The sequence below is a fragment of the Rhipicephalus microplus genome, chromosome 3, assembly GCF_043290135.1.
Source record: "Rhipicephalus microplus isolate Deutch F79 chromosome 3, USDA_Rmic, whole genome shotgun sequence".
In the NCBI taxonomy this organism is placed as follows: Eukaryota; Metazoa; Arthropoda; class Arachnida; order Ixodida; family Ixodidae; genus Rhipicephalus; species Rhipicephalus microplus.
This window is the reverse complement of record NC_134702.1, coordinates 86,362,026-86,374,836: the sequence shown is the minus strand read 5'-3', so window position 1 is coordinate 86,374,836 and position 12,811 is coordinate 86,362,026. Positions and strand designations below refer to the sequence as shown.

At 42.7% G+C, this 12,811-nt stretch overlaps 1 protein-coding gene across 1 annotated transcript in view; it reads left to right on the top strand.

The window, feature by feature from the left end:
- Window positions 1-12,042: 12,042 nt before the first annotated feature.
- The window catches only part of LOC142803815 (calcium/calmodulin-dependent protein kinase kinase 1-like), an 82,093-nt gene continuing 81,324 nt past the window's right edge, over window positions 12,043-12,811 (top strand). Inside the window, exon 1 of the mRNA XM_075889942.1 lies at window positions 12,043-12,106. The gene's annotated coding sequence lies outside the window, so the exon portion shown is untranslated. The remainder of the gene's footprint in view (window positions 12,107-12,811) is intronic.

Here is a 12,811-nt window from a genome sequence, read left to right as displayed (position 1 = left end):
TCTAAATAGTATACAAAAAACGTGCTGCATATTTCTTATGAGCAGCAGCATTTGGGACAGGCTTCAATGTTCGTGACAGAAGGGCTAATTCTTTCGTCGTAAATGAGGAAGAAACTCACGTCGTTGCGACCATCATTGCTTATTTATTTATTTCCGCTCATGGTAACGAAGCTTTTTTTTGGAGCTCAACAGTGACATCTCGTTCTGTTTGACTGCCTCGCAGTGCTGAGAATGACCTAGTAGCAGTGAAAGCGCTGATATTGCCTCGGGGATGCCGTGAGGTGTGGCGTGCGGGTGAAGCACTCATGAAAGAATCCGTCTATACGGGGCCTCTGGGAATCGTATAAGGTTATCGTGCCCGATGTACCAAGTCGGCGCTACGTCTCGGCGTAACGGCTCCAACGGCAGGGTTACTGGTTACTTCCTCATTGCGCCGAAGGCTTAGATAAACGGCATATCGTTCCGCTAGGTATTTTGGCGCTGCACTTCACATTATTTACAATGTTCATGCGATGGTTTTGTGAAAAGAGGTAGTGAAAAAGTCGTCGATCCTTCACACTCCCCTTCCTTTTTTATTGTATTATGCTGATTAGTAGTGTGATCGTATACACGTTTGTTTGTATTTGTATTACAGAACAACAAAGAAACAGCAAAGAAAAAACATGGGCGGGGGGGGAGGGAGGAGGCTATAGCGGCTGTATTTATATTCTGACTGCATCAAATCGATATTTTGGGGCAAAACATGTTAACATGTCTTGAACAGGAACAACACCAGATGTTAAGTTGGGCAATCTGTGAGGCATACGCTAGATAAAGCACAAAGGTTTAAAAAGGTGCAGGGGAAGGATGTTCTGCAACAACCGTTGCATTAAACCTAAAGTATGTGAGGCGTTCAACGGAGAAAAAAATAAGATGTCCGGTGACAGTGGCGTGGGGCTAAATTTGTTATAAAAACTTCGTGAATGTGCACATGAGATAACTGGGTTTCACGTGTGCTCTGATTAGCTTTAGCAAATTGTGGGGTACTTTTCTTTTTGTCAAAGAAACCATGCTGCGCCGACGCATTGAATGGATTATCTCTACCCTCTATGGCTCTCGTGATTTCAGACAATGTTCATTCCTGCTTTTCTGGTAACGCTCTACGTCAATAATTTCAAACATATTTTACGCAGCCTTTGATACCGTGCCAGGCCCAGTAAGCAATATTTAAAAATGAAGCAGCAGCGGAACCACGCATGGACAGTAAAAGAAGATATACGAAACATTGTGCACTTTTTGTGTAGCTGTCCATGTCTGGTTTCGCTGCCTTTCCATTATGAAATAGGACCCACTAGCCCGATTTTCATTCTCGTCAAAGTGAGCGAGTCCGCGCTAACCGTATGACCTGTTATAAGTTTCAAGTGATAACACTGAAAGGCAATCAGCACGAGGTACAGGCAGCCGCTCTGCTTGTGCGTTCATATAGAACGACGCCGTGCACTTGGCGCTTAGTATCGTCTACAGGAGCTTGGAGCTGCAGTTGAAAGAGGCCTGCGAGCACTCTAACTCGAACTGAAGGTTTCTGAAAAGGGTCTAGTTTAAACAACGTGTGCACCAATCGTTCCTCCTGTGTGCTGGTTATTCACCCCGTGAATAAAATTGATGTTCCAAATAGAGCCTACCGTTTCGTCATTCATTCTATCGCACCCAAAGATAAGTGCATCTCTATATTCAAACGCCGCTTGTTTGTATCTGTTGTCTAAGTTACCTCAAAAAGGTAACTTGGAATTGAGGCTCACGTACTTTCACTTTTGTGAAAACTGCCCTAATTATGCGTCTAATGCGCAAATATCAAGTCAGATCTTCTAAATAAAGTGACCTGATTCGTAAGGAAAATTATTTGCTTCAAACGTGGTGACAAAACTTGTAACAGTGGTCTAGTGGTTCAGGTGCTCGTCTTTGACCCAAAAATGGCAGGTTCAAATCCCACGATTTGGAGGGGTCGCATTTTCAATAGAAAGCAAACATTTTAGGCCCGTGTACTTAGAGTTCAAAATCATCATCATCATAATCAGCCTGACTACTCCCACTGCAGGGCAATGGCCTCCCCCACGTTTCGCCAGTCACCTCCGTCCTGTGTTTGCTGCTGCCACTTTATGCCCGCCAATTAACTCTTGGCCCTGAGGCCCGAGTGGCTGCGAAGCAACTGACCGCAGTGGCGGTCAGATCTGTGCCGCACCAGAGCGTGCTAAGAATCTCTGGGTACGGACAGGCCACCACGGAAATTGTAAGCTGGCAACTTTTAACGCTTGGACGTTATCTAGTGGGAGTACTTAAATTTAGGTGCGCATTGAAGAAACCTAGGTGGTAAATATATATGGAGCACTCTGCTCAGGCGTCCTTCATAATCACGTCATGGTTTTTGGACGTCAGACCTTTAGAATTATTATCAAACCTGTGGAGAAATAAGTGGAGATTATGCGATGATAATGAGTAGCCTGAGCCACTGCATCCTCTGTTTTCACCACTACGCCAACGATGACGTGAACGTTCTAATGGACGTCAGCCGCAATTTCCTGAAACAGATTACCCATTAGCTGCTCGATAGGCAACGGCTTAAACATACGATTACGTGCGAGCGTGTCTTTAGCGACTGACTGAAAAATCAGAAGATAAAAAATGAACTCAGAAGAGGCTGACTCACTTTACCTCTCTTAGTAGCTGGTTAAGCCAGGGATGCGTTCCCAGCACTGTCGTGAAATTGGGTCAAACGGGGCTCGAAACACTCAGGTAGCACTTTTAAATGAAGCAGTAGTGATAATTATTGTGGCTAAAATTTTACGAGCCTATGCCATTATATGGTTATGAGAGATGCTGTAGTGGAGGACTACGGAAATTTCGACCATCGTTCACGTGCACTGTCGTCTAAGATCACACGAGCCTGCAGCGTTTCGCGTCCATCGAAGAGTGACCACCGCCGCCAGGATCGAACCCACGACGTTCGTTTTAGCAGCAGAGCACCGTAACCACTGCTTCAGAGCTGAACTGAAGCGGGTGGAAGTTGAGGAACGGCGAGGAACAAACATCAAGCCTAGGTTTCACTCACCTCGAAAAAAAAAAGGAAGAGCTTAACATTTGCTTCACTTTTCATTGCAGTTTTTTTTGCTTATCTTGGCCTAGCAGAGTATACCAGTGAGTAGAATACGCAGGACTATGTAAATAAATAATATGAGCTGGAAAACGCGTTCTACCAAAACGGCACTTTACGTTGCCAGTTAACAACGCCCTGGAGAACAGTGAAAGCAACTGACAAGAGTTAGGGTCGTCAGCGTTAACAACGCACCTCTTGCAATTTAATCCTGGCAATGCAGTCAGCATCCCATGGGAACATCGCACCTGTGGGCGGAAGCAGGTATGCGCACTACGTAGCACTACGTGACAGCAGCTTTGGCACTGCGTCTTCAGGTATTGCGCTAGCAATGGTAAAGCAAAAAAAGTCAAGTCTAACTCAATACGTTCTTCCAGAACGAAAAACGTCGCCTCTTTCTCTCTTTCATTCTTTCTTTCTTTCTTTCTTCCTTTCTTTCTTTCTTTCGTTCTTTCTTGAATTCTTCTTTTTATTCGATAAGTAGGCCATGGTTCCTGCATTATGAAACCTCGCCAGCATCCCTTAATATAAAGCACCTCTCAAGAGCATTCAGCGATGCCGCCTTCTGCCACAATGCTCTTTTGGCGTCATTGTAGCTGTTACTTGGAAGACGTAACTCACCCAGACATCTCGCGAACAAATGCAGCAACCGTAGTCCCAACTCAAGTCACGCTTGTGCAGTAGCAGAGTATTATTTCACCATGCTATTGCTTTATAGCACCGAATGCGATCAGTGCTATCAAGAAAGAAGCCTGTCCTCTTTTTTTTTTAGTATGACTAGCACTTAAGGAGATGGACATCAACGATTATGGCTTCAAGTGCTCTCTATGTCAGCAAAAACATACAAAGAAATGGCAACGGAGCAGCATTGTTTTTTTATTACGACAAATGGTAACGACGTTTCTTTTCTTGCTACACGTAAAGACAACCTACACAGTGAAGTTTAATTCTATTTGACTGCCACACATCCTCGATAATGGCTCGCGAAGTAAAGAAAAAAACGCTCATCTTGTCTCAGGAAAGTAAGAAAGTATGCTGTAGGTGAAGGTAATCACGTAAGAAGTATCTATGGTCCCTTTGAATGTACTGTAGGCTATTGGTGCCGATGTCCCAACTCGGTGCTACGTCAGTGTAATGTCCCAAACTTACTTACCACACGCGTTGCTTAGATAACCTGTTCCTCTGCGGCAAGACACTTCGGAACAAATTCGTGGTTGTTCATGCCTCAAGAAATAAAACCTCTATTTTGCGCCGTTCATTCCTTAATTGCATTTGAAGACTGAAAAGTATTAGTTTCCATTTCAAGACGTCGAGAGTGCAGATGAACTTCGCCAGATATTCGCGAAACTACAGTAATTGTGAACAAAGTAAGCAAAAGCTTCGCACAAGATGCCGGCGCGAAATATCAGTAGTTTATTATAAGGTTGAAACAATGGAGATATATTCAAACTACGCGTATGCTTTCATGCAAATTGTCATGCTTATGACGATATGCGACATCACCGATTCATTCAATCTTTTTCGTGCTCAGTGCCACTGACAGCGGGTTGACACATGTGCAACGGGCCGCCCGTCATCGAGCGTACGCTATAATCATTACATGTCTCTTTTTTGTCCAGTTTCTAGGTGTTTCCTTAATTCCAGTATCATCAAACGTTTTCTTTGCCCTTGCTCATGCTGCCGAGCTTCGCCATATGATGACCCGAAGCTATGTGATTATCTCAGCCATATTGTGGTTCGTGCATCCTGACGCTGACGCACCTTCCTGTGCGACATGAACAAAGAGCATCGCAGCAAAATGTCAAATCTGCTGTACGTTCTTATTTACACATTCTACAAAACTTCTGGCATGTCCAGTGGTACCCGTTTCACCATCTGACTTGCTATGATCTGCGTTTGTTTTTCCGCGCAGTGTTTTCGACATTCTTCATGCCGTAAAGACAGCCCATACATAGTACACTATCCATTGCAGCAACAGTTTTCGTTCGACTTGTCGGTGTTTACACGAACGTCGTACTTACAAATAGCGGTCTTCCTTCTTCCTCGCGACATTGCTCTTTTGGTTGCCTTCTAATATTGATAAGATGCCACAATGTTATTGGTAGTAGAAATATTATGCATTTATACGCACACGTACAAAAAGGTTCCTGTAGGAATATCATTCTTTCTTCTTCGCTACCGGCCCCAGGTTTTGTTTTTGGAGCGAAGCTCCTCTTAGTCTAACCTTCTCATACGCCACGCGTGACATACAAGAGACGAGAAAGAAAAGAAGGCAATATCTCTCGAACAGTACAAGAGATGGCTCTGTCTCATAGAAGTACATACAATTTGCAGTTTAGTGAGGATATTCTAGATGGCGCTGCATCGTTACTCTTGGATTGGCTGCTGCACGGGCTGTATCTGGGTACGCGGAGAACGAGTGCCTCTCTCAGTCTCCTAGAAAGTCGCCGTACGTGGTTGATCGTTGGTGGGGCGTGGACAAAGCAGAGTGGCCGGCGCGCTAAAAACGCTTGCGCTCGGATTTCTTGGATCGCGTCTCGTCGGTTGTACCCGCGCGCCGTCTGCATTCTCGAATGCGATTGGACGCGTGCACGGACGGACACACGGATGAATAGATGGATGGGCGCTTCGTCCCACTCATCATCATTTACTCCGTGGATATGCTGTGATTTTTTATTAATAATATCGGGATTTAACGTCCCAGAAGTACGATATGGTTATGAGGAACGCTGTGTAGTGAAGGGCTCCAGAATTTTTTACGATGTGGTGTTTTTTAAAGTGGACTGACATTGCACAGTATTTGAGCTTCTACTATATGCCTACATTAAAATGCGATTGCCGTGGCCGGGGTCAAACCCGCCACCCGAGCGTCGTAACCGTTGCGCCACCTCGGTGAAGCAAGTTGTCAGTTTTAGGTGGTACATCCTTAGCAACACACCGCATGTGTACCAGTCTTTTTTGTATGTTTGTTTGTTGGTTGGTTGGTTTCTTTGTTTGTCTGTTTTCGTATTTTTTGTCTACATTGTCAGTATTTTTCTACTGATGCGAATGCAATTTCTCAAGATAAGTTTTTGATGCTCTTTCATTGGGATCGTCACGTCTGGTATCCAGGCAGTCGCACGAAGTTTTATTAACCGAAAAAGGTCCTTATTTCTTTATCTCACTGTAGCCCTTCTTGTCGGAGAAAGTTTGATATTACGGCCGTAGAGCTCCTGCGCAGCTACAGGAGGTGCATAATGGTTCTCCGGAATGCATAAACACTGTGAAAGTCTGTTAATACTCATTATTTTATTCTTTTAGGCTGTTTGTTTGGTTCACCGAAGGCCGAAAAATTGACCCAATGAAGAGCATTACAAAACGCAGTTCTAGCGGTGAGGACTAATGAAAGTCGTATACAAAAACAATCAAAGCAAAACTAAAATAAGTGATTCTATTACTCGGAAAGTTCCAGCGCTTCCTTTTCTATACAATTAATGTAGAGAAAGCCGAAATTTCTCCTCGGAATGGCATTTTCTTTGACGCCGAAGTCCAATAAGTGAACTCAATATACTTGACAAAAACCAGCGCCAGTCTTAAAAAAGCTGGAATAAAAAAAGATAAAGTGAGCACAAAGGAAAAAAAAATAACACGAGTGAACGCCAGGAAACGATCTTACTTATGACACAAGATGCTCTAAAACTTCGTTATGAAAACCGTGCACAACATTCGTCTTGGAGCACTGAAACTTCATTAGCTAATTTTCAAAGGATAATTGGATAGATACTTTATAGCGAATGAAAAAAGAGCTTTATAACGAGAGCATATATATTTATATGGCAGAAGCAAGTTTCAGAAAGGAACGAGTAAAGTAAGGACAATTGGCGCCAAAAAAAGAATATTGAATTGGGTTTCGTTTCTGCAGAATCCTAATTCACGATCCCGGAAGTCCATAAACGTCCCTGTACTAAAAATGTTGGAGTCTACACGGCGCATTTTTTTCTTTTTTTTCTCTCTTTGTATTTCTGATTCTCACTTTTGTTCCTGTCTTTCTTTCCTTCTTTTTTTCTTTCTTTCTTCCTTTCTTTCTTTCTTTCTGTCTTTCTTTCTTCCTTCCTTTCTTTCTTTCCTTCTTTCTTTCTTGCTTTTTTCCTTTCTTACTTTTTTTCTTTCTTTCTTTCTTTCCTTACTTGTTTATTTCTTTCTATAACGTGAACGCATTTTTTCTCTTGCCCTTGAGTTCCTGGCGGAAAAAATATTGACCGTTCTTAAGGCATGAAAGTGTTACGTGCAATTCTGCTCAATTCCCTTCATTACATCTATCCATTCTTTAAAGCACACAACAATGCAAATACGCTACCTGCAATCAAACAATATTTCCTTCTCTTGCTTACTCGTATAAGGCTCATACGTTATCACACCACAGTATAGGTTCTAAACAAATCTATGTAGTCTTTATCTCTGCAATCATTGCCATAATTGGGGAATTGAACACCCTCCCCCGAATTTAAAATTTGCATTTTGCATTTGAATATTTTGTTGCGGCTGCATTTACGCTATGCGCAAGTGAAAATCAGACACACACACACACACACACACACACACACACACACACACACACACACACACACACACACACACACACACACACACGCGCGCGCGCGCGCGCGCTCGCGTTGTGTTGTGGTGGTTTAGTGGCTAAGGTACTTGGCTGCTGACCCGCAGGTTGCGAGATCTAATCCCGGCATCGGCGGTTGCAATTCAGATGGAGGCGGAAGTATTGTTGGCCCATGTGCTCAGATTTGGGTTCACGTTAAAGAACCCCAGGTGGTTGAAATTGCACAAGCTCTCCAGTACGGCGTCTCTCATAATCATACCGTGGTTTTGGGACGTTAAACTTCACAAATTAATCAAATAGATCAATCAATCACACACACGCACACACACACACATCCATACACAGGCGTACGAACACATGCATCAGCACACTTCAATTGTGCTTGGCATCCTTTGCCCTTCGCGCTTACAAGAATAAGGAAGTTTCTGGCTCTACCCCACTCGTTAAACCGCTCACGTACGCTTTGCTACATTCTGCTACTTCGACGACAGCAGACCTCCTTGCCTCAAAAAGGTCACGCGCGACTTGCGAGGGATAACGAAGAATAGTCGAAGGACCGCTCTCGATCCCAGGTCAGCTGGATAGTAGAACGCTCTTTTATTTTCTTATTTCGCAATCCCTTCATATTTCGCCCATAATTCTGCTCTGTCTAGACCAACATTATCATAACGAGAAAAATAAAAGAGGGCTGCTATACTTTCTCAGTATTATGATCGCCTTGGCAAAGCTAAAATGTTCCCACGTACGTAGGTCACCGCATGGGCCAGGAATGGGACTCTCCGTGCGCAGAGACCCTCAATTCTGCCGAGCAAGCGCAGTCACGGCTAAAAAAGCACGTCTCGGGCCTAGCGGACGCAGGGAATGACCTGGCTCAACGGCCAGGCTTGAAGAATTGTGGCGATGGGTGTCCCGGTCCCGAGTTGTTATAAAGAAAGCTCGCTGAACACGGCAGCTCCATCTGAGACCAGTCGCGAAGTGAACGGACCATGCGTACACACTTGCGTTTCCAACGCTATCCAACTGTGCATTCTGATTACGGACATCTTCTCGCAACTTTTTTTCAGGATCTTTTTTTGGCCGTCAATTTTTTTCACAAGCACGGTATACGTGTGTGACTATACCCTGTGCTGCGTTCGCCACTGTGTGTGTCACTTCTGCCCTCTGCATATAGAAGTGCAACTTGCTTTCAGTCTCTTTACTTCCCGTCATGCCTTCCTTCTCCCTTACCTTCCCTATCTTCAGTCTTGCTCTGCAACTTCCCGGCACCAACTTCTTTGCAGTGGCATGCACTGAAATTAAAGGAGAAAGAGTTTACTTATTCCTAGCGTGTTTTGCGAGTGGTGGTGTTGTGCTAGACTACCTTAAATCTTCTGTAAATGCACTCCTGCAGCGGAAAACTTGGTTATTTCATTTCTCGTGAAAAAAATTTTTTTCGTGACACAGATGGTGAACTATTTCTTGCTGCCTAGTTTTAAGTCTTATCAGAAAAAAAAACACACAAGGACACAAAGTAAGACATCAGGCCTAACCTTTATAACAAGTCTCACCTTTATATATCTAGCCAAGGCGAGTCGGATACCAAAACCCTCTTATTCTTCTCTGGCTACTTCTCGGCCGACTGTAGTGGCTATAACTTTGTCTAAGGAACAGTACCGGCGCAATAAGTTTTAGATGTGAATCACCTTATGGGCGAGCTCAATGTGGTGTGCGGCTCGACCATGCTTTCAGGAAATGCATGTGCTACTATTTTAAACTTCAGAGCACAATTGTCTACGTAGAATACCGAAGTCACAGCTCCGATGTGTATGTAGGGCAATTCCTACGTGTACGTCATGCCCTTAGCCACTATGTGCGCCCCCGGAAGAAAGGGAGAGTGGTGTTCAGCTTAAAATTTGACCCGTTTCCGCGGCGAGTAGCTTTGCAAATTTTGGTAGACGTGATCGTCAACGCCCCATGTACGCATTCCGCTTCTCAGCTCAAAATTGTCAAACTGGTCGAGTATACATTTCACCACTAAACATTCACAGTGTGCACGTCAACTAAAAGCGGAGTTTGGGTCCCTGTGTCCAATCGGAGTCTTCTGTTCTTCATTGCCCATTAACTTCGCATTGGCAATACTTCGCATTGGCACATGCTTCCCTTTAGCGGCAGATGGTGTACTTTTGTTGTAAGTCACTTCCTAATTGTCTGAAAGATCCACATTGAATTCTTCATGCCCACAAGAAGGACCTTTCTCAAACCGTGAGACGAACTGAACGCTTTCGGCATACAGTTCCACAAAATGCGAGGAAACAATACCATTAGCAGCTTTTGCACACCGAAAAATGCATTTGAAGACGAGTAAGGTATAAGTACATATATTGCCCCATACTACTTACTACAACGCTCAAGCTCTCTGCTATCTCATGCTTTCAACGTAACTACCCTTTTTTTACTAAAAAAAAAACCAAAGGGAGTGTCATCATTGTTCTGAATTTCACATGCTCTGAGTGTGCTGTGGACGCGTTTTTCTGATTGGTTTTCAAAATACTCGAGGTCAAAAACAACAGAAAACTACCAAGAAACCATTCAACGTCACAGGTTTCAGAAAGTTTAATGAAGCGCCATTCTCTTCAACAGGGTATTGTATACTGGGTTAAACAAACGCACGTTAATGCTGTATCAGTGTGCCTTAGAGTTTGTCAAATCGATTTTCACACCGACACAATTTGCACCACTTTATTAGGCCGTGCTGCCTTGATATTCATACCCAACTATTACATATTTATTATATAAACGTTGTTCTTGTTCATTCCAAGTGAAATATCAATCATGATGCGCTTGACGATGTTTGTTAATACTTTGCAAAAGCGTCAATCAGAACTATCAGATATTCAAGGCTTTGATGTCTGTTGTGATGGATTAGTGTTGTGTCTAATACACGCAAACCAACTCTTGAAATTTTCATTCTTCCGTGATGAACATGGTATATATTTTTTCTGTAAAGCATTCATGCCCGCTTTTAATTTTTGTCGCACGAAAACAGAGCAAACAACTGCGATAGTCATCTTCAACAATAGAAATTCTGTAGATCAAGAGGTAAACTTTACAGTGGAAAATTTTTACGCCATGCTCACCAAGAAGCTCATAATCATCGGAAACTCACATGATTCAGGCCAGTAGTTGAGCACACTTAAAACGACTGTTATTACATAGGCTGAAATGTATGTGTCTGCTATCTCACAAGCATCTACTCGGCTTATCTGCGCAGTCTGTGCTCGGAATACCTGGCTCTCTGGCATTGTGAAAAAAAACTATCAAAATGAAAACTAGACTTGAAAGACGTAGTCCCACCTTAAAAGACTGAGAACGAAGATGAGATGTGTTTCTAGCTTGTAGCAAGTTTTTAAAGTAACCATTCACTGACTAGCCCGATATAACGTACTGTTAAGGGGTAACTAAATTTTTTTCAGTGCAAGTCGTTGCGAGATCACAAAGACAGCCTATTTTGGAGCCGTTTTAAGGAGTTTAAGTGGTGCATGAGAGAGTTTGGTACCTTTTTGGCAGCATGGGATACAACTTCTCGCATAGAAAGTGGAACATACCATACTACAAAATAAAAATGAAAATGGCGTAATACACGACATGCAGAAGATCAGAAGATGTTCAGAAACAGTAAAAACTAACGGCACATGTGTGACAACTATTCTATTACGAGTTCAAGTTAACAAAACATGTTTTCAGGTACACACTGTTTCACACTTTAAGGATTACGTGGAAATGCGCTCCACATTTTACACTAAGTATGAAACAGCCTGTGCACGTACACATACAAAATGAAACCGTTTATACACCATGTCATACACAGAGAGAACACATAAGTAAAATATTTGCATATAACTCGAAACGCACCTTTAAAGCATTCTGAAATACTGAATACATGACAAGACTAATGTTACGTAACTTTTTCTGGAAGCCATCCTATATAATAAACCCACTAAGTTTATACCTACTATGTTGATATTTATTGGCTATTAGGTAAGAAAAAAGTTTCTCTCAGCAAGTTTTTTTTGAATTTTTTTATGACTGGTGGTCTATCACTTCTCTACTCTAGATGATTGTGGCGCTTTTTCTCTGTATGTTTCCTTTCTGTATGAACAAGCAAGTCTAATGGTACGATTATTTTGTTCAGATTGAAAGCACGAGCACATAATAATAAGAAGCAGGGACGACATCAACGTGATGTTCGGTTCGTTATAATGTACGCAAATCAGACGTTGCGTCTTCATTCATACTCAATCGTATTTTTTTGTTTTTGTTTGTGCAGGGCCGAGTTGCTTGCGCCAGTCCTGGGGGTCATACGGCCAACGACGAGTGAGACCACCCAAGATAGGCGATTTGCCGCGGTGAGTCCACGGTTCAATCTGGATGTATACAATCTCCCTCCTAGGATCAATGCAGTATCGCTGGTTCCGCGAAGTTTTCTTTTTACTACCTCATTTCCTTTCTCTATTTCATGTTCTGGTGTAGTGATAAAACTAGTATGTCACTACGATGTCGGAAATACACCAAATATTTATTCCACATGTGCATTGCAACACGTCGTGTTCATTTGTAACCAACCCGAAGATTTGTATAAAAGGCAGAAAATTAAAAACGTACCGGCACGAGATGCAATAAACATAGCGGTTCTATTTTTCAACATACAACATTGTGCATATTTTTGCTAACTTGTCAGTTTAAGTTGGGTGGGCTTAAGAGCTAAATAATATTATTTACACTGAACTTTCATTCAACACTTGATTATATGAACGTACAGTATAAGTGTGACCTTCAGTCTTGACCACAACGAAAACATCTTAGCGACCACGGCCGAATCTTTCCGCGCGTACTGCCTTTGCCGTGACTATCTTATTGCCATTGTTATCCAGTGTTCAAAATTAACCTGCTAGTTATCTACTGTATAATAAAATTATTACATCGCACATGCTTTGTTTTGTGAATTGGCTGCAAATTCGTTGCAATGATGATGATCAAAACGCCGAGAGGAATGAATGTGTCCACGACTTTTGTAAATACACCCTTACCGATAATCGCCACGTTGTAATTGA